The sequence below is a fragment of the Agelaius tricolor genome, unplaced genomic scaffold, assembly GCF_023055355.1.
Source record: "Agelaius tricolor isolate 1412-34295 unplaced genomic scaffold, bAgeTri1.0.p SCAF_5, whole genome shotgun sequence".
NCBI classification, from domain to species: domain Eukaryota; kingdom Metazoa; phylum Chordata; class Aves; order Passeriformes; family Icteridae; genus Agelaius; species Agelaius tricolor.
In genome coordinates, this window is record NW_027269265.1 from 11,098,010 (window position 1) to 11,125,528 (window position 27,519).

The window sequence follows — 27,519 nt, forward strand, 5'->3', positions numbered from 1 at the left end:
ACCTTTTCTAAGACTGGAAAAAGCAAAAGAACAGAGGCTGTACAGTCTTATTACTTATTTATTTAAAATGTTGTAGCCATGCCTCCCTTCATCTCTTGGCTCCTTACCCAAAACCTGTGTAATGAGCAACATCACAGGGCCTGACTACAGCAGACACGACACCTCCACTAAAATGAATGCATTTATACTGATTTATGGCAGCCAAGGAGCTGCCACAGCACATCCAGGCAATACCCACCTCTCCAGAAAAAGGCACACCTCTGACAATGTCTTCCCAAGGTATTTCTCACAGATCCCATGCCTTAGTGGAGTAGGAGCCATCCCCAGCCCAGCTTCTAATCCTGTCTCCATCGCTGCGCCGAGGGCTGAACCACCTTGTCCTGATGGTGGAGGCTCTCCCCTGGAAAGGCATGGAGCCAAAGCTGGCATGAACTGATCAGATACGTACAAAGGGAAATCTTGACAGCATCTGTGAACAGAGTTTAAGAGAAAGGAACAAAATAATACCACATATGTTAACAGATTGAAATGGTAGCTATGGTGACCACGGACAGACAAAGAACAAACCATTTTGACTGAATTCAGCCAATTCTTTCTGACAACATAACTGCAAGTATAAAGCAAACTTTTAAAAATCCCTAATGAAATCATTATACCAAATCCATTCAGCTCTGTTTGGCTTGTTTGCTTTCTAAATTTCCATTGCAGCTATTACATTAAACCTATTAATCATTGATGTAGTCAAATAATTTCCACTGACTAAAAATGGCAATTTTCTCACTGAAAAAAAAAAAGTGAAAAAAAAATTTAATTGATTACGTTTTCAAGGAAAAAATTAAAAGCAAGGAATAGTTCTTGCAAAATGGCAGACATTCATAATTCAGGGCATTTTCTTGTGCATGAGAGCATGTCTGGGTTTTGTAGAATATGGGCTTGTTTATAAAAGTTGGATTACTTTGTCTATCCTGATATGCATCGTAGCTATGAAAAATGACTGTCCTGTTTGTTGTGTATCACAGTGTCAAACATCTCAGTGTCTCTTTCCCCCAGTGTGCCAACGGAGCTGGAGCTCTCCCATTGAGGGCTGGCCAGTTGTGCCTAAGGGAACTGAGCTGAGGACAACGTGGGAGAGCGAGAGCTGAGCTATGGAGGAGCACAAGAGCTGCCTGCTGAGAGCCAGCAGCAAGCAGGCAGGCAGGAGATGGGGAGGGTTACTCCAGAGCCAGCACAGCATGAGGCTGCTCCAAGTGCTGTGCAGCTGCTCTCTTGCTTGCAAACTCCCCCCCAGGAGGCTGGCAGGGACCAGAGGAGCCCCCTCAGTGAATGTCAGGATGGAGGCTCCAGCACATGGCCTGCTGTGGAGCATCCAGGCACACCTCCATGGAGACCCCAGTGCCTGCTTGGTTTCAGACTGGAGACTGGTCCAGCACACCTGAAACAGGAGGTGCTGCCCCTCCTCCCTGTCCCTGCCCCCAGCTGCGCTCACTGGGTAAAATCTCAGAGCACAACACAAAATCTTACTTCTAACCTGTGGCAAAGCTGCTGTCATTTCCCTGGGTGAGGGCTTAATATTTAACTCGGTGTGCTTGGTCCCTTTGTGGACTGCACAGTTCCTAATAATATGAATTTGCACTGTAGCTGTGCTTTTGATGTTCCAGGAGCAGTAACTTCAGCTTTCTGCAGTGCACAGACACTCTCAACTCCACTCTCACATTTCCATCTGCACAAGCTCGTTCTTTAAAGAACAAAACAAACCTAAAAAGCAAACTCACACGAAGTGCCCACCATTCTAACGCTGCTCTCTTTTATCTGTGTGCTGACAGAGGCTCTGGCTCAGCCTTCTGCCAATTAAATTAAGCTCCCAGCTATGCCATTGCTGCCTGCGTGACCACGGGCACTTTCCCCAGCTGGCTCTGCAGCAGGACTGGGTTTATGGCCTTTCCTTTCTGCTGAGCCTGGCCCTTCCCTGTGCGCTCCACCCACACTCTTGGCTTTCACTCTTGCCAGCACCCAGGGCAGGTCCTTGGGGACTGGGCTGGCTCCGTAGGGTCCCTGGAGAGTAGGGCTGAGACAGGGTGAGCACATGTGGGATAGCAGAGCTGAGCCAGGGTGAGCACATGAGGGATAGCAGAGCTGAACCAAGGTGAGCACATGTGGGATAGCAGAGCTGAACCAAGGTGAGCACATGTGGGATAGCAGAGCTGAGCCAGGGTGAGCACATGTGGGATAGCAGAGCTGAACCAAGGTGAGCACATGTGAGAGAGAGCAGAGCTGAACCAAGGTGAGCACATGTGCGATAGCAGGGCTGAACCAGGGTGAGCACATGTGGGATAGCAGGGCTGAGCCAGGGTGAGCACATGTGGGATAGCAGGGCTGAGCCAGGGTGAGCACATGTGGGATAGCAGAGCTGAACCAAGGTGAGCACATGTGCGATAGCAGGGCTGAACCAAGGTGAGCACATGTGGGATAGCAGGGCTGAGCCAGGGTGAGCACATGTGGGATAGCAGAGCTGAACCAAGGTGAGCACATGTGAGAGAGCAGAGCTGAGCCAGGGTGAGCACATGTGGGATAGCAGAGCTGAACCAAGGTGAGCACATGTGAGAGAGCAGAGCTGAGCCAGGGTGAGCACATGTGGGATAGCAGAGCTGAACCAAGGTGAGCACATGTGAAAGAGCAGAGCTGAGCCAGGGTGAGCACATGTGAGAGAGAGCAGAGCTGAGCCAGGGTGAGCACATGTGAGAGAGAGCAAGGCTGAACCAAGGTGAGCACATGTGAAAGAGCAGAGCTGAGCCAGGGTGAGCACATGTGGGATAGCAGAGCTGAGCCAGAGTGAGCACATGTGCTCCTGTGCTTTGAACAGGGACACAGGGCAATCAGCTCAAGACGTCTGCTTTTGCTGCACCTTAAGTGTGGCAAGGAGAACATGGAGGGGGGGAAGAGGGGAAGAAATAAGCAAGTTTTCTTTCGGTATTGCCAGCGAACAGTAGAGAAACAGTTACTTTAATTTTATGTGCAGTAAACCCTCACTAGATGGCTCCTTACAGCAAGTAAATGTATTCCCCACAGAAGGAAGGCTGGTGTGGCACTCTCTGTGAGAGCAGAGACAGCGTGTTGCTGGCTGGGCTGTGTGGCTGGCTGAGTGCTTTGCATGGAAAAGCAGGATGTAACACGGGGGTGTGGGTGAGCAAGGGAGCGCTCACACGAATTACGAATGACACCACTCTGCCAGTCGTGAACTGTGAGTCACATGGGCACCGGTGTCTCAGGCACACCAAAAATGCAACTTGCCCTTTTCTGTAGGTTTTTCTGTGAATTTGTTTCACATTCAGCTCTCTAATTCAGAACGCAGAACTGGGCTGTGGTCAAGGGTACCAGCAGTGGAGATCCTGCAGTGGAAACAGCTGATCCCAGTGGCCGAGGTAACAGATGGTATTGAAGCTGAACCCCCTAATGTCATGTAATCACTCCTAAAAAAAATAAGCAATGCTTGCTTCTGAAATGCCCCCCCATTACCATCACGAGAACATGTTATTTATAATGTGTGTATTGGCAGGATGTTCTGGGCAGAAGAGCAAAAAGAAATGAGCTGTCATCTGCAGTTAACCTCTCATTCATACATCACTGTGTGCATTCAGTGGTTCAAGGTTATGCAAGTTGATTGTGCCCTCATTAACGAGCAGTGTTAATTGGTGTCTATCCTGCTTTGAGATAAACATGTATATTATGTGTTAAAAGTACTGCAGGCTGTGAAGGAGCTGTATGGTGCACAAATGTATAGGTCCCTACATGGGGAGCTGCAGGGAGAGGCTGTGAAATGCTAGGACTGCTTTAAATCCACCAGCGATTCCAGTCTGTGCAGCCCACGTCCCTGCAAGACAGCCTGGTGCTGGCTCGAGGGCCAAGTGACTTCTGCTGGCAGAACTCTGTCACTGTGTGTGCCCCCAGCTGCCCGCTCCGGCTCTTGGGCTCTTGTCGTAGCCCTGAGCACTCTGCCTACAGCCCACTTTTCAAGGTGAATTAGCAGTGATTTTAGTTTCCCTTAAGCCCCGAGGCTGTAACCTCTGGCCATCAGCAGCTCATAGGCGGTTTGACCACCATTGCACCAGGGCAAACAGACACAGAGGAAGGTGCTGTCCACCTCCACATAAACTGCCCCTGCTCAGGAGTCAGATGCAGTGGAGCCAGGTCAGCTCCTGGTCTCTGTGTCAGCAGCCCTTAGGGCTTTATCTGGCCTCCTTTTTTCTCACATTTCCCTCTGCTCATGTGCTGGCATGGTGCAAACTCAAACTGAGCTCATGTACACAGAGTCTCACCTGTCCGAGTGAGGGACAAAAACAAGGCTTGACATTGTGTCAATCTTGCACATCGTGAAAAGACTTTTTTATTGTTTCCCTGAGAGCTGCTGAAAATCAGCACAGATAAATACCCTGGTCCAGGTCATAATCAACACACAACATTGATGAAAATATTACTTAAATTAGAGAATTATGGCAATTACATTAAATAACCTATAATTTATTTTATTATAGAATGTTATAAATGCTCAAAAGAATTGAGTTACATGTCTCATAAGCAAGCACAAGCCATTCCAGGCCAATGCAAGAATTTACCAATAAAGTAATATTTGATCATCTAATTAATGGAGCTGTTATCTCCCCAGAACAAGCAGGGCTTAGAGCTTTTAGGCTGTTAAACACTTTGTCTCAATGCTTAAAAGCAGTAGCACCCACCAGACCTTTCCTTTTCTCAGTAGCGTTCCCTTGAAATGCAGTTGTTTACTTCAGGCCTTGAAGGCCGGATTAAGAGTGGAGATTGTTTGCTTTAAATTATACACACAAATTTTATTGCCATTCCTTCTGCCACTAACAAGCTATTTAATAAATGTCCAAGTGGCAGAGCTCACCGACTGCAAAAGTGAAAGGGTCAAATCTGTGAATCCAGAAATAATACTGAGATTTTCCTCTCCTTTCATGAAATGTACTTGCAGCACAGAGCATTGAAGTGCTTCCAACCTTCATAGCAACAAGGAGAAGCAGCTCATGAGTCAGCCCAAAGAGGAAATATGTCATTAGCCAGGGAGTTTTCAACATATGCAAAACCATTGACACGTCTGTGGCATCCAGGGAGGAATTTTTATAATATTCCTTAGTAGTCAGCATTTTATTGCCAGAGCTGTGGGTGTGGCCAGGTATCTCAGGGGCTGAGGCTGTGATTGCTCCCAAATTCACTGAGCACTTCACTCCACAGCTCTCATGCTCCTCCTTTTCAAGACAGGAAACAGATGAGACATACTTGGTTTTGATAACTGCTGGAAAGACCCAGCTAAGTCCTGGTGGTTGTACCTTGAGTTCCTCTTCATCCTTCATCTCGTGCTCACCGCACCAAGGAAGGGGTAGGGCTCTTATCTCAGCTTTCTGCAGTTCCAGCCCTTCTGTAACTGAATGAAAATAAACACAAAGAAAAAAATAATCAGCTTCCTACATTTCCTTGCCTGTGTAAATTATGCATCACACTCATTATAAGAAAAAGGAAGACGCAGATTTGGAAATCAGTCGTGAGTTTCTCCATATTTCTTAAAATTATGCAAGTGTTACAGCTGCATACACAGGGGACTTTCTTTTTTCATGCAGCTTTACACCAAAATAAAGGCCTCAGTTGTTCTAGTTGGTGATTAGGCTCAATATTATGCCTCTGGGAATGGGAAGCACAGGGACTCAGAGGAACAGAAAACTTAATGAATTCTTTATTTGAAGAAGAAAAAAATTTTCAAAATGTTTTCCAGAACTCACAGGAGAGATTCAGAGGCTCCTCCCTCTTCAGGAAAATATAGCTCTTCCAGCTGAAAAAATTAACCCTTGTCTGCTCTCAGCTGCCCCTCACCAAAGGTTCCTTGCCCTCAGAGCCCAAGCTGAGCTGTACAAATTCCCCTACTGGCTCAAATGAAGTCACCAACTCTTTTATTGGATCTTTCCACTAATATGGCTCACACTGGCACATCTCCCTGCAGGACTTGGGACTCACAGCAGGATGACTCAGAAACCAATCTTGAGTTGCACAACAAGCTCCAGGAAGACAAGGAATACAATCAGTGAATTTGCATACACTCACTTTGGAGGGGGCTTGCAAGTGGTCCATGAGCCAGGCTTAGCAGGCCCTTAATTTGGACAGGCTTCTGCATCCAGGTCTGAGCCAAGAACATCAGACCTCAAAATGGAAAGCACTGCACCACAGGACAAAGGGACAGCAGCCCTGCCCAGCAGGAGCAAACGGGGAGTATCCTTCTCTGGAAATACCTTTGGGTAATGGGGGCTTTCCTGATGTTGGCATGGGTTGTTTTTGGATTTTTTTTTCCAAATTTGAATATTTTATGTAATGGAATAAATAAAAACAAACCCCAGTCTCAGGACTGCTTACAGAGCAACTGGGCAGCTGGCAGAGCATCAGTGAGGCAGGGCAGCAAATCCCCACTGTCACCCTGAGGCAGAGCCTCCTGGTGCTGCTGGGTCTGTGACACCTGCCTGAGAACAACACCAGAGAGGCCACAAACCATGACAGTGAGACACCACTGGAGCCATAGGCCACCACTGGAGCTGTGGGCCAGCCTCAGCTCCCAGCAGTCCAGCTGAGGAATGTTCTGCATCCAGGGACTGCCACTGCCTCTGCTGGGACACAGCACTGCAGCACTGAGGGGTTGTGTTTGACAGCAGCACCCTTGGGCTGAAGGTAACCCTGCTTCCAGCCCTGTCTACAGCAGGAGGTGAAGACACAATGGTAAAAGCTGCCCACTGTCTTATTTTATCCCAGATCAGATGACCCTAAATCAATGAGCTGTGCCTGATGCTTCTGAGTGCACTCAAGCCTGCACATAAAAGAGGACTGGCAAAATAATCATGTTGCAAAATGTTGAGAATAGTAGAAGTGGTCACCCAGTGTATCCAGGCTGCTAAGAAAGCTCTTTTGATTAAATCAAACACAGAGCACAAGAAAAATGCTCACATCATACATGATGGTGTCTCCTGGGCTGCCTTATACTGAGATGAAAAAGAAGAAATTACCCATGCAAAACCCACATCATCCATAATCTGCGATGCATTTGGACAGAGGGAGGCCAGCCTTAATTCAAACCATGTGTGTTTGGCTTTAAAACCAGCATCAGCAGGACTCAGTCAGCCTTTGTGCCATCCTGCCTGCCCTGGATTCCCTGCTTCTCTCTCATATTCAGCATTTCTTTCCATGTTCACAGCTGAATCACTCTTGCATCAGCAGCATCACCATGGGCAGTGTTCCTTCTTCAGGGCAGCAAGTGGCAAGACCCCCAATCCAATCCTGCTCTGCTGAGCCCTCAGCAGCACAGATCTCTTCTAGGATACTGTGTCAGATTCCTGCAGGGCCCTGTGCAACTTTTTTTTTTTTTTTTAATCCCAAATTAAAACTTAAGCTTCAAAGGCAGAGATCTAGGGGGGTCTCTTCATGCAGACACTGTATTTCCTGGAACAGATCCTTTAATTTTGTGGTGAGCTGGAGTTGAAGACATTTGTATTCAAATCCTTATTTAGCTCTAATGCTCTTTAGTATTGGATACAGGGATTTTAGACTGGAAATGGCACTTTTGACTTTACTATCACCCCCAACAGACAATCACATTTTAAGCTGCTATTTCTTTTCCAGCCTTCTTACACTGTCCTCCACACTCTCCCAGAAACTGTAATTATTCTGCCACATCTACTCGACAAATAAAATTTATTCTGTTCTATGTTCTTCCCTCATTTTCTTCACAAGTCTTACACCATCAAATAAAATCAAGGTTTTCATTTGTAAAGTGGTTATCAGCAGCTCAGCTTTTACTTACAGTTCTTTGAACAGGCTACAGGGATGGCAGATGGGTATAAATGTAATGCAGTAGCATATACTGTGGTGTAACCTCCAAGCATCGCTTTCTATGGGGTGTCCCACAATACCTTCTCCTTTTGGGGGGCTTTAGCCCTAGAGATGATAACAGTACTGGTTCTAACAGTTTTGCTGGATGTTAAAAATAGGCATGATCTAGTTGGTGTTGATGTCACTCATGCCAGCTCACCTCAGCGTTTGCAATCCTGCCTGAACATTTGTAATCTCCATGGGTCCTTGCAGAACAGCCCTCGCTCAGGGATCTCTCAGGGCTTTACAAGCTCACGTTGTGCTTTGTATGCTGCCTAAAATCCACAGGGATGGAGAGCACTGGGCTAGTGCTGAGGCAGGGCAGGTGCAAGACCACATCCCTCTAAAACCACAGTGACTGAAACTCCTTCTGAAGGATTGAATGCATTTAATCATCTATGCCCCAAAAAAAAATTAATATTTTGTGAATATAAACAAAGTATTTCTTTGAATCTCCCAGTTTATTCTCAGATTTGCTCATCTTTTTTGCATTGGTGGCTTTAGGAGCAGCAGCTTTTGTAGCAAAGGATTCATTCTCAAGTGTCCCTTGTATGCAGCTGACCCTGTGGTGTCCATAGAGTGCCATGCACCTCCTCCACTCTCAAATGTGCAGGTTTTTTCCTCAAATGTTCACACCTAAGCTGGTATGCATGGGTAGAGCCTCCCACTCACCAACACTAAATTCCCAGGCCTAGGGCCTGGGAGAGTTTTGTTTCATAGGCTGGTATTGCTCCTGCTCTTAAAAAAAAAAAACAAACCAAAACACCAACAAATCCCACATTAAGGATGAGCTTGAAATTTTCTGTACATTTCCTTTACAGAAAACAGACTCCAAAAAAATTGGGGAAGGGGTGTGAAAATCAGATGTCATTCCCAAAAGGCAACAAGGCAACATCCATTTATATAGTCTCACATTCCCTCATTTAAAATCAATAACATCCCCAAATAAATAAAAGAGGCATACCCATTCAGTAGATCTGGGGAATACTGCTAAAAAGGAGTTAAGAATATTATTTCATATCCTCAGCATATGGATGTGCATTGCTCTGGGAGCAGCTCTCCATAAGCACTCCAGCTAACAAGCTTGCTGCAGAGCAATCTGAGCAGCAAATTTGAAAAGAAGGCCTGGAAAATATTCCCCAGAAGACAACTTGGAATAACTAATCATAAAAAACTTCACACTGGACAGCTAATTTAGGAGCTCTGATCATCCTTTCAGTAGCTGGAAATATAACACTGGATGTGTTTGTCCAGTCAGAACAGATGTGTGTGACTCAGAGCCACCCGCTCGGGAAGCTCACTCTGCACTCAGAGGCAGAACTGGCTCAGAAAGTCCTGAGTGAGAGCAAGAGTGAGTGAGTGTGAGTGTGTGTGTGTGTGTGTGTGTGTGTGTGTGTGTGTGTGTATCAGGGGCTTCCCTCCAGCACATTATTTACTGTGAATTACTTAGGCAGCCCCAGATTTTATTTGATAATTTTTCCCTTGATGTGCTCCATAGAAAGGCAGTGTTAGCATTAACCAAAGCTAATCCACGGCGCAGTTGGAAAGGGATTATTTTGCCAATGATTGGTTTCTTTAAACATGGACTTGTGATCAAAGTAATATGGTTCTGATTTTTTCCTCTAATTTTTGGCTTTGTAGTGTGGTTCTTCTAAATAATAAGTTACTGCTATAAGCACGCTGTGAATTTCCAATATAGCAAAGCTTTAATAATTTGCAGCCATAATTGTTCCTGCTTCAGTCTCCAATTCAATTTGGTGTGGAATTCCCATCTCCCAACATAAAGCTTAACTCAATGGTATCTGTGTGAGACAGACTATGAAACTAGTCTGGTATAATGGATTTCATTAAGGGATAGGCAAATTATTTTCATCTGTAATCTATTTTAAATGGAAAAAAGGGCTTTGAATAAATATTTTTCCTTCAAGTTATTAATTTCTGTGGGGAAAAAGGGGCATGGTTATTGCTGCTTATTTTTTCCTTTGTTTTCATAAAGAGTTTGAAAATTATTTTCTGGTTGAATTATTTAGTTGGTTGAAATAACAAATATTTAAGCCAGGGGTAGAAACAACATCTTTTTATTTTACTGAAGAGTCAAACTCTGCAAGGAGCTTTCACTTCTTTGCCTGCCCATCTGTAACCTCTCCTGATGCTAAAATCCCAGCTCACAGACTGACATAACAAGCATCACTCATCTCCAGACCTCAATAGCTATTTCTCTGCCTGTGTGTAGATTTAGTAGCCTCAAATCATTTTTTTTAGTCCAGCCTGAAAGTAGAAAACGGTGAACTTTTACCACAGATATCTGTTTCTAAGAGGGAGCCTGTGTTGGCACAAGACCATTAACCCTAACCTGAACATGCACAGACTAATTCCACAGGTAAGTGGAAAGTCTTATTCAAGCTCTGCACATGGCAGTAAATTACTCCCTTGATGAATAAAAGCCATTACTTAGTATTTAGCATCATAGCAAGAAGCCTCTTCGGCCTGTTCCTAACAGAGATGTTACAGTTAATTTAGTGTAAAATTATCACCTGCTGTACAATAAAACAACAAACTGCAGTCAAATAATCTCTTAATAAATGAAAATGTGTAATAAACTGTGTCAGCACCACAGAGACTTGGCAAGGCTGAATACCCTAAAGGTACCAATCCAAACAAATTCACCATACAATATATGGCCTATGTCATTTCTGGTTCTTATCAGAGATGATTCATCTGGGAATCCCTGGCACTAAGTTTTACCTCTAAAGGCCAGGCAGTTATTACAATGATATAATTTCTGCCACATTAATTAAATATAATGCCTGTTAGCCCCTTTATAGGGGTCCATAAATTTGTTGTAAACATATGCTGTAGATGGGCAAATGTAATCTACAAATGCAATAAACATTCAGTCAGCTTCCTCTCCTTGCAGAGCTGGGAGAGGTCAAATTATCACAGTGCCAGAAAAAACACAGATACCCAAAGGTAAACCTAAGCTTGCTTCTGTCACCCATTATGATAAATAAATATATATATAGACACAAACACATTATATATATACACACATATATATGAACATATATATGACCTGTGTCCCTGCCAGAGGGGGAGGCAGCACGAGCACAGGGAGCATGAGTTGGTGGCAGCAGGCCAGAGGACATGCAACTGCCCTCACTGCCTGCCAGCTGCCAGATCCAGTGCTGGTGAGCACCAGCAAAGGGCCACCAAGTCACTGCAGCTCAGCACAGTCCTTCTGCTGGCCTCTTCCAACTGCAGGAGAGCAGTGGTTGTGTTAAATTGCCTAAAGCCTGTATTTGCTGGAGATTCAAATGCTCATTTTACCCACTAGGAGAAAGAAATAAGAGGGGAGAACAAAGAGGAAAGCAAAGCCAAGGAAACAAAAGTTGGGTAACACTTTTTGTAGTCAGCCAGACCCAGACTTTGAGCAGCATCAACAGATTTTCTGAGGCACCACATGATCCCAGAAGGACCTCTCTGTCTGTAAGGCTTGTGACTGTACAATTTGACTGTATGATCTTACTCTGTCAATGAAAGGGACAGACCACTGCCTGCACTTGTGTTCCTGCTGCTGTCACCAGGGCAGCCCCTGGGTCCCCCATTCCAAACAAGATCTCCAGCCTCAGCATGTCCCTTTCTTTGTATTATGAAAATGGCTGTTTATATGATTACTATTGCTACTGGCACTTCAGTTTGATGTGAAATTAAATGCTTGGTCTGGTACTGAACCATGATTTTCAGGTTTTTAATTAAAATTAATAAAGATTGAGTAAAAACAGAAGAAAAGTTTGAAGTTTGAAAGTCTGACATTTTTAGAAAAACAGGGAACTGTTCAGCTTTACTTTGCTTTACCTTTCAGCTGTCTCAATGTCATTAAATCTTGCATTTTTTGTGGAGGAAACCCAGCCACTCCAGTAATGAGTTGTAAAGCTAAGAAAAATAAACAAGAAGAGTTTCACTTAGCTTTTATCTGTTGCCAAATCAGATGTGCCTTTTGCCTGAAGTGCAGTTACATCATGGCAGAGATGCCCATTGAAAGAAGATTTTCTCATAACACCCATGGCCACTGCCATCCCTTAAATCCTCAGACAGGGTTCACTCCACTCACCTGGGATCACCTTGCTTTCAGTTTTGCCCAGTCCTGGATTTTGCCTTCCCCCATCAAAGGCAGAGCCCTGTTTGCCCTGTTCCTTTTGCAGCAAGGGCAAGCAGCATGGGCAGCAAACCAGCCCCCCTGTCCTGCAGGACAGCTGTAAAGGTGGGGGGATCCCCCCAAAGAGGGGGAACATGACTCCACCCAGGAGTGACTGCACCCTTGGCTGTGGAGTCCGGCCCTGGGGGCTGGAATGTGCAGGAGCACACCATGGTCACATCCCTGACCTCACAGCACTTACTGTGCCTTCCCCACGCAGGACACAAGCAGAAAGGTGATACTTTGACTTTTTGGGGTCACTACTGACTTACACCACCACCACAGCCGATTTAGAGATTCCTACAGGAGTGGCACTTGCATTTGGTTCCACGTGATTACTTGGGTGGTGACAAGGAGCAGCATTTGGGCCTGTATTATGGTGTCATCATTTTGATAAAGATTTTTGCTTAACAGACATTTTCCCCCTCTCTGCTGGGTGCAAACCTCACACAGAACCAATATCTGTCCAGAAGTGCATTAAAATGCAAAACTATTTCTGCTTCACAGAAGGACCATTTCCATTGGCACCTCTGATAGACCACAAGGGTAATTCTCATTCTATTTTACAAAACCCCCCATTACAGTAAGAGAGGCAGCGGGATGTTTAAAGAGATGTGGAAGCTGTTAAACATTTTCACCAGGTCTGTCAGAAATTCACATCAAGAACACAAAGTTGCAAAAAAACCACACACACACCAAAGAATTCCTACAACTGAGTTTCCAGGCCAGCAATGCTGTTCTGCATGTGCCCAGCCACCAGGTATGAGCAGAGCCTGCACTGCCAAGGCAGTTTCTTCAATCAGACCCAGGTTCCTGTGCCTATAGTACTGCTGTACAAACTGGGGAAGAAGAGCTGCTGAGCCCTCTAGACATGATTCCACCCATGTTACTGGAATTATAGAGGGTCAATATTGCAGAAAGAAGGAAACAAAAACCTGCCTGCTCCCTGGTCTTTGCTCATAACACCCATGCAGCAGAGATGGTCCCACCACAGCCATGTATCCGTGGTCTGGGCTTTTCAAGGTGTGTCTTTCTTTCCTGGCTGTGTGCTTTGGGCATGGCAGATGCACACAGAGGCTCAGCATCCTGAGCAATGCACACCAGCATAGTTCAACAGCAGTGGCTCCAAAGGGAGAGTGAAAAAGGTTATTGCTCAGTAATTAAAACTGAGCTCTCATAGCTGGAACATGGAGCAAGAGAGGCTGCAGCTAAGGTTTAGCTTCCTTGGGGTGCAGCTGTGAAGGGAGAGCACCCCACCACAACATGGCTTTCTGAGCCCTGTGTTGGGGCTGCAGACCCAGGCACAGTCAGTGGCCACAGCCAGCCCTGCAGGAGAAACCCCCAGGAGAGGCCTGGGAATGGGAAACAGCTCTGTGGACAAGCTCTGCTCACATGTGCACAGCATGGAGGTAACCCAACAGCAGCATAATCAACAGAGAAATAGCAAAACAGCCTCTCAGGGTTGCTCAGAGAGAGGAGAGCTGAGCCCACTTTCACCCTGCTTAGTGGGGAAAAGAAAATCCAGTTGCATTCTCTCTGCAACCAACTACTCGACAACCTCCTCCTGTTCCTTTGTTCTTTTGTTGTTCACTACAGACCTTGGTCTTTTTCTTGCTCTGACTATCTGGGTTTTTCCTCTCAGTGTAACCAAGCACACAGCTATCCTGAAACCATTTTCTCCTCTTCTTGGAGAAGAGAAATAGTAAAGCACAGGTTTTTCTCCCTCAGTTCAACTCACCTTTCTACTTTCCACAGATGCTATTTCCCCTAACCTTATATTTCTTCTGCTGAAAAAGTCCCTCAAAATAACTAATCCTCTTGCCTTCCTTCTCTGCCTCCCACCTCCTGTTTTCCCATCCCTGCTCCTCTCCTGTTTCTGGTTTCTTCCCTTTCATCTGGTTTCTCTCCACCAGCTGGTCTCTACATACACACAGCTCTCCCCTCCCTTCCCAGTCTCTCTTCACCCTATTAGCATTTTTTCACTTGTGCTAATTAGGCCCTCGGTTAACATCTTTTCTGCCTCCCTTCCCATGATTTCCTAGCCTCCCTATCCTGTCATTTTCCCTTCCAGGGCTGCCTTTAATGCCCTCCTGAGATAAAGAGGCTGCTCAGTGCATCCAGAGACCTGTGTGGGCTCTGGAAACCCCTGTTAAAATACCCTTGCTCAGAAAGCTGCCCAGTCTGCAGCCCCACACCGCTGCCCTGCACAGCTCAGCACCAGCAAGGAGCCACTGTGGTGATGATCACCCCAACCAGGGCTCACTCTCTTAATTAAGAGGAGGTCAGATAATTACCAGCAGGTCAGGCCAATGCCAGCTCTGAGCACAGCCAGGCTGGGTGCCCTCCTCCCCCAGAGTCCCCAGCTCCACACGAAAACTCCTCCACTGCATTCCCAAACCACAACCAGCACTGGTCCAGGAAGGGCTGGGCACCTCTCCCTGTCAGGGGGAACAGGGGAGCTTTCACCTCAGAGCTATGTCCCTGAGACCTGCCCTCGAGGACATGTTACAGCAGCAGCATGGCTTATAAACAGAGCCTTGCTCTGCATCCTGGTGGCACACTCCCAAGTCTCCAAATAGCACAGGTCACTGACAAATTGTATGATTCAGATGCCAAACCCTTGGTATCTGGGATGGTTCTAGTTAAGCATTGGAGAAAGGAAGGCTTGTGGCTTCTGAGGAGTCCAGCCCATTGCTGGGAGAGGTCAGAGGGGTTTTGGTCTGTGTGTGCTTTTGTCAAAGTTGGACTGGAAGAAAGTTTCTTCTCCCAAAAATGCCTTTGAACTGCTTTTCCCAAGGGTATTTTTCTCAGCACAGGATCCTCAGGCAGAGTTCTGCAGCTGCCAGAAAACAAAATGCCTGCAAAGAAAACCAGTCCAGCTCAGTGTATTTTGTTTCACATCACTGTCATTCTTCCTCCTGATCATCACTGTTTGCCAGAGCAACCAAAGCCCTACTAGGACTAGACCCTGTGTTGAACATGGGAAGATGAACTCTCTGGTACAAGGGGAATTGTTTAAACACTGAAAATATTGAACATGAAAGCAGTGTGATTATACATATAATCATTATACATATAATCATTATACATATAATCCACCTGAGGACACAGGAAGGGAACACAAAAACTGGGTTTTGGCCAGTACTGCTTGTGACACCCAGACTTTGCCTCTTTCCAGGCTGCCCTAAAGGCTGCAGGGAAGAGCAGGTATCCTCTTACAGGAGCAACTGAGGAACTGGGTGTTGAGACACATAAACACACGGCCAATTCCACCCAAGCATCACCCAAAGCCCACAGAGAACAGCCCTGGCAGAAAGATTTGCCCCAGCTCATCACAGCCCCTCCTCAAACCACGAGGAGCCCACAGGGAGCCAGTGGGACCAAAACCCAGGGAAGGGCTCTGCTGAACACACATGGGAGCTGGCACAGGAACAGTGCTGTCCTCCCCAGCCCTGCAGGGCCTTTCCAAGGACAAGGAGCCACCGCAGCTGCATCTCTGCACTGCAGCTCTCCCCGCTTGGAGGAACACCCGTTTGGGATGTGTGTGACTCCACATGAACCCTCTCCCTCCTTCCCCTGCCAACTGCAAATGCGTCACTGAGGGATATTGCCAGAGCCAGCCCCGGTGAGAAGTCGGGCGCTTTTTATTGCAAAACGGATGAAAATGAGGCAGTCTGCACACAAAACTGTATCCAAAAGTATTTTGACAGGGAGAAAGTTATTCCCATTTTTTGTATCTAACAGATTTTATTTTATATTAAACCAAAAATTTCAGATTATTTTGAATTTTCTTTCTCTCTCTCCCCCCCTTGGATTTAGAAGCTGTGTTAGCAAATGCCACAGCAGCAGCAGTGCCATAAGCTCCCAAACAACCTCCTTGCTGACCTCAAGCATAGGCAGTGAATGAAGGACTCCTTTAAATTGCTCTCTGTTTTTCCCTTTGCCTCCCACTCTCTACTCCCCAGGACACAGCTTCCCCTGGGACTGCTGAGCAAACACAATCCATCTCCTCTTCCACAAATACTGAACTTATGATTCTGACAGGGATAGATGCTCCAGGCTTGGGCTGCACCCCTTCAGCTGCCTCTGGGTTTGTGAAGGCTGAGGATCACACCAGCTCCTCTCCAGGTCAGGGTCAGTGATCTATGCCTCAGCAAAGCTTTGCCTGGGCTGGGTTACCCAGCACATTGACAATCCCCCGGCACCTGCATCCCTGCCCACCTAAAATATTGCCCCTTTGCAGTATTTGCCAGCTGCAGGGTGGAACGGGCCTTGCTCACTCCAGCCATGGCATCACCCTCACCAGGAGTGAACACCAGCAGGTCCCCCCAGGTCCCCACAGTCCAGAACTGGTCCTGGTCAGGTGTAACACAGGGGGCCTGACACCCCTGAGCACTGCGGCTGGCTGGGAGCCACGTGCCAGGGCCATGCCAGCTGGGGGAAGATGGGTAATTTCCAATGAACCATGAGGCTGGAGCAGCCCTGACAAACTCTATCTGATCCTGCATCAAGCCAGCCCATACAGTTTACTTGTCAGAATGTTTTAAGCCCCTGTGGATGTGCAGCAGGAGCTCCTGCTGTACCACTGCTGTGTAGCAAGGGGGTTGTGACAGCAGTGATCCAGGCTCCAGGAGCAGCTATTCACTGCTCTGGCAAACCAAGCTCGTGGCTCTCGTCTCATCCAGCTCCTGGTGCTGGGGTCAGACAAATCTGCATCACAGCACAAAGCAAAAAGCAGCAGCATATTTTAACTCTGCTTGTTAATAAACTGTAGCAGCAACCCTGTCCAGGCAAAAAGGGAGAATTCTAAGGCAGCAACAGGCTCCAGGTAGGATGAACAGCACATATTCTGGAGATGAGATGCAAGAGGATGCAGTAGAGACGAGACCAGCAGTGCTTTCCTGCTAACAGCAGTGATTCATCCAAGAGAGCTAACTATGTAAAGTTTTCCCAGACAAACAGAGCAAAGTTTGTTCCTGTAAGTCATTCTAAAACAGTTGGCTTTTAGTTTTCCATTGAGCATCAGCCATTTCCTTGTCCACTCTTTCCAGGAAAACCTTTAGAAAGGTTGAGGGGGAGAAGGAGGGATGACAAGAGAAGGCTGTTCAAGAATGGCTGCAAGTTAATAAAAAGACAGTGTGGAATGCTCTTCTGTGACAAAATGGGAGCATCTGATTTTCTAAAGATTCTACACTACTTTCTTGCTTTATTGATTTTTTTTAAGAGGTTTGGGTATATTCCCATTTGGCCATATTTCCAGATAGCTGTAGTGAGTTTTACACACCCTCTCCCTGAGCCAGGCCTAAACTTACCCCCACCTCTGCATGGAAATTGCTCTCAGGGAGATGCAGGCAAGGCACAGCTTCCCTTCCCATCCCTACTCCCAGTGCTGGGTGAGGGGCTGGTAGCACTTTTAGAGCTCCAAGGGCCAGAGCTGACCTGGGGCAGGTGTCACCCAGAAGGGTTTAAGGGATGGAAGCTCCAAAGCTCAGCTCAGCAATACAAGATCCAGGCATCATGAGACAACTTATCCCAGTCCTGGTGAAAAAAGGACAAACCCTGGCCACCACACCACCAGTCCTACAATGGAAGTGAACATTTAAAAGTGCTTGTTTGCAGCACCCTAAATAGAAAAAAATATATATATTTGCCCCCATCATAGGCTTTGCTTTGTGAAGGGAAGGAAATGGGTTTTCAGGGGCTTTTTATACCTTTGTGGGCTTCCACTACAAAAACAAAAGGAGGATAACAAGAGCCCTGTTTCCACCATCAGCAATAAAATGTTACACAGCTATGAAGCTGAACCTGAGATTATAAAGTAAAACTAAGCTGAAATTTAGTACTTTTGCCTTAGGTCAAGAAGTTGCATTTTCAGTGGAACCTTAATTACTTCTTCCAGCTGTAGGTCTTAAATAAGCCTGTCTGTCAAAAGCTCACAGATTGGGTTGAAGTGGAAATTTCTGTGTAACCAAATTTGGAGCAGATGAAATTAAAGAAAAATAAACCACAGAAGAAAAACAAAATGACATGATGTACTGAGCTGGAATTAATTTTGCTTTCTTGACAGCCTTCTGGAAGGGGTCACCAAGTCCTATATGCCCATGCCCAAGGTGTTGGGCAGGAGGAGAGGAGAGCCATAACAGTGTTAGTGCAGTGAAAACACCTACCAAAAGTTGAAGAAAGCCTAGAATAACTAAAGTCAAACTTCATTAGTTCACTCCTCAGTACAGCTGCATTTTATCATCTCCCAAGGTCAGTTTTCATGCGTGGGAGTGTCAAAGTCAGCAATTCACATTTTTTATTGACATGCCACCTTGCAGCAGCTTCCATGCTGAATTTAATGGGTGCAATTTCCAGCAGGGCAGGTGGCTGCTGTGGTGTTGTCTCCCCCATGGGGAGCCCATAGTCTTGGCTGTGTCTACTCCAGAAACCAGGTTAGGGCAGAGCCAGGGCCACCGTAGGCTCAAGAGCTTTTTGGCCATCAAGAGCTGTGGTAGGTCCCACAGCCCCTCCAGCATGGCTCATGCTGCTCCACAGCCTTCCCTGGGGACAATGAGCAGCCCAGCATGGGCAGCCTAAGGTAGGGTGGACAGAGCAGCAAGAATGCCAAGAGGCACTGTTGGGGCATTAGTCTGCTGCCAAAGCACATCCCCCTGAACATTCTAAGAAGACTTGGCCTTAAACCCCAAAATCCACATTTAGAGTAGGTCTAGACTCCCTCAGGCCATCTTCTTCCTCTCTTTTTCCCTAAAGACAAGGAATGTGTTGTTCAGCCACTGTAACGGCTGGGTCAGCATTTGGCCTGGAGGAGAATGACCCTCTGCAGAGGAAGGGCCACGGGAGCAATCGGCTTGGATCCAACAACCCATATCCAAAGGTGTGGCCACTTCATAGCTACACCTCACAGCTGCTGGCCAGCTGCCACAGCTACTTGCCAATGCTGGCCTCACTTCTGGCAAAGCCTGGAGCTTTTCCTCGGTGAAGGAACCCAGGCACCCACCCCTCCCCAGCCAGCTCTCTACCCCACACTCAGTCTGGTCACTGGTCTGCAGCTTTCCCCGCCTCCATTTCTGTCTGGGCCCACTCCTGCTCATTCTGTTGTCCCTGATCATGTGTGAGGAAGCACAGATAATCAGATAACCGCCACATTCAAAAAACAAAAATGAAAAAAGAAACTCAGGACTCCCAGGAGAAGCCACATTGCATCACACACTGTCTCAAAACAGAGTGATGTTATAACAAACCTTACCCAGACCAGGAAAGGAAACTGATCCCCTATTATCATCAATATATTGAATAAATACAATCTCCCAGACCCTATGAAAACAAAGGGCTCCCTGCACCCACCTCCCCCCCACCCCAGGGAGAACAGACAACTTGTGACAGCCTCACCTCCCACCACACTGGCCTGTGCAACAAGCACAGAACAATCATCCCTGACATCTCCTCAAGGCGATGTGTCCAGGGCAGGCTCCTCGGCCCGCAGCAGGAACGTGCTCGTACGTGTCATCCATCCCCCGCCCACGCCTTGGCTTTGCCATTTCAGCAGTGGCCGGCAGTCCCTGGGGCTTTACCCCCTTTTCTGTGGCATTCACTGATTGTCAGGCCCCGTCCCGTCCCTGCCCTGGGCTGGCAGCGAACAGGAGATACTCAGGCCCCAGCACTGGGGTCCCACTCAGGGGTGACCGAGCCCTCGCTCGGCCTCAGGCCGGGCCGGGCCATCGCACCCCGAGGTGCAGCCGCGCCGCTCCCGGCCCGGCTCGCCCCGTCCCCACACAGATCACATTGCCCTCTAGTGGAGCTGGAGGCACAAAAAAAACCCTTCAGCAGCGGCCACAAGGACTGGGGAAATTAACACAAAAAAAAAAAAAAAAAAAAAAAAAAAAAAAAAAAAAAAAAAAAAAAAAAAAAAAATTCCAGCAGATCCGCTCCCAGCCAGGCTCCTCCCTGGCATGCGGAGCCGCTCTCAGGGAACAGCCGGGCCCAGCAGTGGGGCCCACAGCGCGGAGCCGCGGGGGTACGAAGCCCCCGGCCGTCCAGTGAAAAATACACAGCCAAGTGCTCGCTGCCCTGAAAAGCAACGAGCCATGGTGCAGCTCCCAGCCATCCCACTGCACAAGGCCAGGGCATTCCACAAAGCGTTTGGTTCCCCTCACACTCAGGGCTGGAGCCTGGGTTATCAAAGGCTGCAGCAGTTCGGGTGAAAAAGCAGCAGGAGACGTCCCTCCGCCCGGGAGAGAGGGAGGGTTTTAAGCTGGCGGCTACCGAACTCTAAAGTGCAGGTGCTTTTTGAGAGGGAAACACTCCCAACTATTTAGCCGAGGTGGTGGGTTCAAAGCGATGGGAACAAAGCAATGGCTCCAAGCTGCTCCAGCCTCCCAGCCTGCCACTGCATCACTGAGGAGAGAGGGATGGATCCCCCTCAGAACAGGATTTCAGAGCATCTTGCAGTACCTGTGAACTATCAGGACAGCAGCTCATCCCTTCCAAAGGAGGGCAGCAGTGCTGGGAGGTGGTGGCCCTGGCAAAGAGGCCATGGCTCAGTCCTGGGGCACAGGCACCCACAAAGCCTGGGGGAGGCTGGAGCAGCCCCCAGCAGCGATTTCAGCTTGAATCCTTACCAGCTCCTACAGGACAGAGACACAAGAGAAGCTTCCCAGGAAGACACAAAAAGCCAAGAGGCATCACTAACTGCTATGAAAGCTGCCCAACTTCCCAAGGGGTTGGTTTTCCCTGGCAACCTGACTCCAAATCCTGTAAGGGAGGATCAGGGCAAGACCTGGCCTGCTCATTACATCAACTCCAAGGAACAAGCCAGACTCTTGACTGGGCTTGATAGAAAACCAACACAAATGAGAGGAGAATTGAACTTTCAAGCCACTCCTCCACCTAAAAATAATTAAAGGTAAAAGAAACACAGCTATTTTTGGTTTACAGGTCAGCACAGACAGTCCTGTGCCTCTGCTCCATAGAAGCATTCACTGACCCCAAGATGCCAACAGTCACACCAGGAGCTCAAGGCCACTCAGGGCCTGGGTATTGTCCCAGTTATCCTTGGAAAGATGGCCAAACCAGACTACTTTGGGCCTCTTGCAGCCCCTCTTCAAGTGCTATCCAGCAACTTGTGTCTAAAGTTTCTGTTGCTCTTTGGTTTGCAGGGTTGGACAGCTGCCACTGCATGACTGCACCGCTAAGTCATCCAGCTGGAGCATTTGCTGAGGGGAAGCTCATCCAGGCTCAGATGCTGCAGGGACTGTGTCACTCTTGGACACTCACAACCCCACTCCCAATAAAGGCATCCTCTATACTCTTCCTGGGGTGATTCTGGGCACCATCAGCGACTAGGCAAGGAAAGGTTTGTGTGAGTGGATCCTCGTGTCTCCTGGCAGTGTCACCTGGTCAGGACACAGGTCAGATTGCTGCACCCCAGCAGGGCATGAAGGCAGGGACTCATACAGGGCAAAAGTCTTCTCCCTCTCTTGATCCACCTCAACCAGGAAGATTCATACCCTCCCATTAGCCGACAGCCCTCTATGAAGGAGTTTCACCAACATTCAGTGAGGGTCAGGCACATAGCTGCCTTTTGGGTTTGATTTCTCTGTCTATATTCCTTGCATCCATGATTCAGGTATGAAAGCCATGCAGGTGAGGTCCTGGTGCATTTTCTATTTGAGACCAGGCAAGAAAGAAAAGGAAAAGGAGGTCAGTGCACAAGAAGTGCTTTTCCTCCAAGCCGGGGTCAGTGGGTAACAGCCAGTCCCTGCTGAGAGAAGAATCAGGGAGGCAAACAGCACTCAGGTTTCCCCTGAAAACTGGGGGCAGATGCTGTGCAAGACACTGGACTGAAGTGCACAATGCCCTTTAGCTGGGCAGTGGGATGCAGCTGATCACTCACCTTTGGTGAGGATATACTCTTGGGCTCTACAGGACATTTCACATGCCTCTCACACACAGGCCCATTACTCAGATCTTTCTCTTCCCCACTCTTCCAGTTTTATTCCTATCCTTTACTCACACATCCACCCAGATTCTCCCATCACCCAGCAAACACCCACCTAGCAATAGCTTGTTTCAGTCACACGATGGTCCCCACTGCTGGGCCTGCACTGCTCTTGCTGAGTGAGGGGGAAAGCAAAGAACCTTCTTCCCCCTCAGGCAAGTCCATCCAGGGGAGGAACAGCACCAACCTCTCCCCATCTGCACCCCTCCTCCCCCAGTCCTTTCTTTCCAACTCCTTCACTTAGGTCAGAGCTGCTGTGCTCTGCGTGCTCCTCCATTGCCCAGGGCTGAACACATTGAAAAATTACTATATTTTACAACATATGCAAATAATAAAGAATAAATAGTCCCTGATCTGCTCAGCCATTCTGCTAGAGCCAAATGGGGACAGAACTTACCTTCAAAAGTCTGAGACACAGCATCTCAAGTGCAAGATTTTTAAGAGGCCTGAATAGACAGAGATGAAATTCAGCAGATTTATGTGTTTTGGGACATTGAATCTAAATTTGGAATCAGGCAGTTGCCTTCCTGTTAGCCCTTAGCTATCCACTTTCCCAGAAGTAGCTGCCTGTGTTTCCAAGACATTTGGCAACTTTTCTGCCTCTCACGTCATGACAACTTCCATTGGTTTCTGTAAAAGGGCTTTAAATAAAAGGAAAACACTACAGAAAGGTAGAGCATCCCCTTTGATAAGGGTTTCAGAGGACATAATCATTTACTCACCTCACAGACTGAGAAGAACAGAGGTTTTAGTTCTAAGTGCACTTTCAGTGAAAAAAATGCACATTCGATGAAAAAGTTTCAAACAATTTTTTTCATTATGACTGATGACAAATTCCATATGCATTCAACTGGTGCCAAGTTAGGTCTTCTAAACCTCTGACAGAGTCTTATTTAATATGATCATTAGTTACAAAATTAGTTCTTTGGGAATACCATCTCCTTGGAGAATCAGACAAGTTGAGAAAATTTCCCTCTGGGGAATCACTGGTTTAATATTCAGATTCAATTCTCTTCTAAATTTCTGGTGTGCGTCTCTCATATATTGAGTAGAGAGCTGAAGACATTTAGTAGACTATATCATCAATTTGAAATTCATGTTTTGTCTGGGAATGTGAAGGCTGAGTTGCTAGAAGCATATTCATTCCCAACTTGCCCTGAGCTGGTTCCCCCTTTCTGAAGCTCTTTGCATGCAGCATTATTACATGTAAAGCTAATTTTGCCATGCACAGGTGCTTTGCAGCACTGCTCCCCACGTGAACACAGCTGCTCAGGTGCCAAGGGCTGTGCCCCAAATCTCACTTTAGAAGTGCCCTCAGATAGATCCTGTTTCCCAGCAAGGATGAAGCAACTCAGTGATGGCCATCCAGCTCAAAGGGCAGAAACCCACGTCAGAGGAGTTCCTGATGCAACCTGCACCAGGAGTGAAGAGTGGTAGGAACAGGAAAAAATGTCTATTTATACCTAAAAGCAGGCTGGACATGAGAGTAGAGTTTAGAACACACAGCTTCTGGAGGAGGGGAAGCCTCACCCACTGGTGCCTCTGCAGAGGAAGGATTCCAGTCCCCAGGGCTCTTAATCAGGCATTTAATATAATTGATCTTATTACACTAAGCACATTACTGTTAAGCCTTCAGCTGTTAATGTTCAGTTGCTGTGGGAAGGGTCAGTCCCAGCCACAAATCAGCCTAAAAGTGACACATCTGAAGCAACAAGATGATACTTCTAAGAGTAATAATTACTTTGTCCAGGGAGTCTCTGAATCAGCACAGCAATAACTCCAAAAGCACTGACCAGTCATTGTGAGAGACCTCTGGGACATGTCACCCAAGGGCATCTGTCTGCAAAAGTGCCTTCCTCACACTGCCAGCTGCCCACCCTGGGCTCTCCTGCTCCTTAAACCCCAGCTCTGAGTAACTTGGACAGGTCTGTCCTCCCATATCAGAGAGCATCCCACACTGAACTTGCTAGCATCAGGTTCTCAGGGCTTTCCAACCCCTATGCATTGCACAGGCTCTGCAATTCTCCATCCTCCAAAACACACACAAGCCTCATTGGCCTCCAGCCCAGCTCTTACATCCTCCAGGGAAGCCAGAGCCCACCTTCATCTTCCAGGGAAGAGAAAGGTTCCTGCAGGCACCACTCAGACCCCAGCAGAAAGCTTAACAAAACAAGCTTCCCTCCAGCCCAAATCCCAGGACTGCTGCTGAACATAGCAGCAAAGACTGATACCCAAAACCAGCATCTCCTCTTTAGGATTGCCAATCCAAATGTTCCAGCTTCTAAGTGCCCTGTACATCCAGCATGAGTAGCTAACAGCAACCACCTGAAGGCCAATCCTTAGAAGCTGTAGGTTGTTGAGGCTTTTTGATGTCTAAATGAAAGCATTAACCACCCACCTAGTGAGGAGTTCATCAGCCAAGGGGGTTTTTGTGGGTATTTGGGCAGCCGTGGTGAACCAAGGGGTTGGGGTAAGTGAGCTGCTCTGGGCCTGAGTTTCTCCACCCATCATCAGTGGAATCAGGCAGAAACCATGCTGGGTTGCATTCACACCATCTACTTTTCTTTGTGTCATGGGGTTTTTTTCAAGAGGTTTTAATATTGGTCAGCTCTTTACATACTATTTGTTTAAAAGGGACCTTACCTTGAATAACTTTTTTTGACATTATCAACTGTGATTTCACAAATTATAGAGGCTCAAATTATCGAATGTAAAAATCACCAATTATCTCAAAAACTATGTATTTGAGAGTGTCTTCCAATTTCTTCATTTTCCTCAGCCTTTCTAGGGCAAAACTATAACCTTGAAGTGGAGGGATGGAATAGAATTTAAGAAAAAAAGAATCAAATAATAGCTTTCAAATACCAGGAATGAGGACCCAGGGCTCTAAAAGGATCCTTGAATATTTGGAACCAGAACAGTATTACAAGAGCCATCTGTGCTAAAATTATTCATCTCATTGTTTTTATACATGAGGTGGAAATCTATATTTGCAAAGTATTGCATGGGATTTAAGCACCCAAGAGAAACTGAAAGAGAAAAATTCAGCCCTGAAGATTTGGTCTATCAAAAGTAAATAACTGCAAACTGGGTGTTTGCTGATTCATTCAGTTTGTGACCAACTCTCTCATTATCACTTACTTGATTTCCCTCTCTGTCATACCTCTCTGTTTCACAATGGACAGAGAAGACTGCATGGAAGAGTCCTTGGAAACTGTAATCAGTTATCAGCACGCTCAGATCTGTGACTGAAGGTTGAGGAAAATTCAAAGACTTCAAGCAAGAGTTCAGTGTAAGACACAGCTGGCTTGAGCTGCTGGTAGGCAGGAAAAAAAGCAGGTAAATCAAGATCTGTGTTACAGGGAAAATAAAACCAGACTGGATTTCACAACACTGCCCACAGGATGCCTCTGTCAGAGGAACACACTGGGAAGTCCTCGTTGCTACCACCTATCCCAAACCCTCCTGGTGGAAACCAGGGGCAAGGAATGGCAAACCCCATAGCAAATGATTCCCAAAAAAGTCCTCCCAATGCTCCCATGCCTTTCTCCCACCACAAGAAGAAGGTGCTCCTGGACTGAGGCAGGCAAGGGAGGTTGTGGCCCCTGAGCCTGCTATACTCCCCCAGGAGCTCCCTCCAGCCCCACTGAGGAGGAGGCTGTGCATTGACTGCCCCCCACGGGAGCTCCCCTGCTCAGCCCTTCCCAGGCCATCTGGGCCAGCAACATCAACAAAAGCAGTTTAAGGCCATGGAGTATGAGTCATGCATCCTGTGACAGCCTTTGCACACAGGGACTAAACACTAGGGTACACCATCTCCCGGTGTTTCTGTGTACCAGTAGCCTCCAAACCAGTGCCTCTCAGTTCAGCACAGTGCACACTGTGCCCTGCAGCTTGCACTGCCTCTTTAATGGAGGTTCCTGTCCCTTGAAGCAGAGCCCAGCCATGCAGTAATCTCACTGCTGGCTTGTTTCCTACAGCCTCGGTCATGCTGGGGAAAACCAGTGCTGGAATGGGAAGCCTGATGTTGGATAGCCCAGGGGCTTTGCAGCCTGGGTTTGAGGCACAGCCTCTGCTTTCTGGGATGCTCTCTGAAACATTATCCACAGCTTGTTAATATGACCTGCTCTGAGCAGCCTGCAGAGCACAAAGATATTCTATTGGAAAGTCCTTGGCTACTCAAAACAAACAAGGAAATAAAATGGGATTAAATATAACAGCTCCAATAAAGACAGCATTCTACTCCATTATCCCATTGGGAAAGGCTAAACTAAATCCAGTAGTGAGAAAAATCTTGATTTCACTCCTGATTTAGCATTTTCAAGGCTAACATGGGATTACACTACATAAACAGGCTGCTACCAAATTAGTTGACTTCAGGTCTTCCCCAGCTCGATAAGCAGTTGGATCACTATGGCCACTTTTTGCTCTGCACTGCAGTAGGTTTTTGAGTGACTGCCCTGTAAGCAGCAAGAAAGCAAAATATCACCCTCCTATTTCTGCATTTTTAGGGCCCAAACTGCTGTTCTTTCCCCTTCTGTGCCCAGGCATGGAGATCTAGACAAGGACAGTTCACCACCATTGGTAAAGACCATCTCCAGACAGGGAAGACATGACCTTCACTTTCCAGTTTCCTTCTCTGCTTTCCTTTTTTCTTTTTTTTCCTCCTCATCATTTCTTTCTCCAGAAAGTCCCCCCAGCAACAAGACCAAATTAATACTTGTGAGGAGTGTCTCACCAGACTGCAAATGCCTCTGCTCTTTATCCTAAAATAATTCTCATGTGAGTGACTAGAATTGCAAATTGTTTTACCTTAGCCAAATGTGGGACTTTAAATTATTAGGACTTTTAAAAGAGGCCAGAGGGTGCCCATTTCCACCTGGAGTGAAGCATGACCTCTGTAGGGCATATCTGTGTCCTCTGTCACTCCTGAGGGTGGCTGTCCTGCCTGGAGCAGGGGGCACAGAGTCAAAGCTCTGGATGAGTCCTTTTCAATGCAGGTGGCTTTCTTTGATCCCAGGAAGAGCTGCATTTGTATCAGATAATGGCTCAGGGTGATGATACCTGAAGCTGGCAGGTCCATGAGGCAGCAGCTCACCCTGGGTGACTTTCATGTTGCCAGAGGATGGAGAGGCAGTGCTAGGCACAGGGACATCGTCCCACCAGCTGTGGATGGTTCAGGGTGGCTCTTGTCTAGCAGAATGAATTTGTCATCACCTGGAAATATCTTCTTTATAGACATTTCACTGTATTTGGTCTTAAACACACCTGTGCACTTGTGTTCCCATCAGTGGGGTCACTGATGTCCCTCCTGTGCTGCCACTAGGTTGAACACTTTAATTTAGTCACTCAACAGTGAAAAAAGATGCTACAAAGTGACCTTTTGGGAAGGTGGAAATGCTGATCT

The 27,519-nt window shown here is 47.1% G+C and overlaps 1 long non-coding RNA gene across 4 annotated transcripts in view; it reads right to left on the reverse strand.

Moving 5' to 3' along the window:
- LOC139589754 (uncharacterized) overlaps window positions 1-27,519 on the reverse strand; it is a 49,689-nt gene that overhangs the window by 5,397 nt on the left and 16,773 nt on the right. For 2 of the 4 annotated variants that reach the window (XR_011679105.1, XR_011679106.1), the window contains exons 1-3: window positions 22,510-22,648; window positions 5,343-5,437; window positions 239-469 (exon numbers count right to left, since the gene is read on the reverse strand). This is a non-coding gene — a long non-coding RNA (uncharacterized lncRNA). Of the gene's footprint in view, window positions 1-40; window positions 470-5,342; window positions 5,438-22,509; window positions 22,649-27,519 lie in introns of those variants that run through there. The other 2 variants (XR_011679104.1, XR_011679103.1) reach the window with 2 other exon arrangements.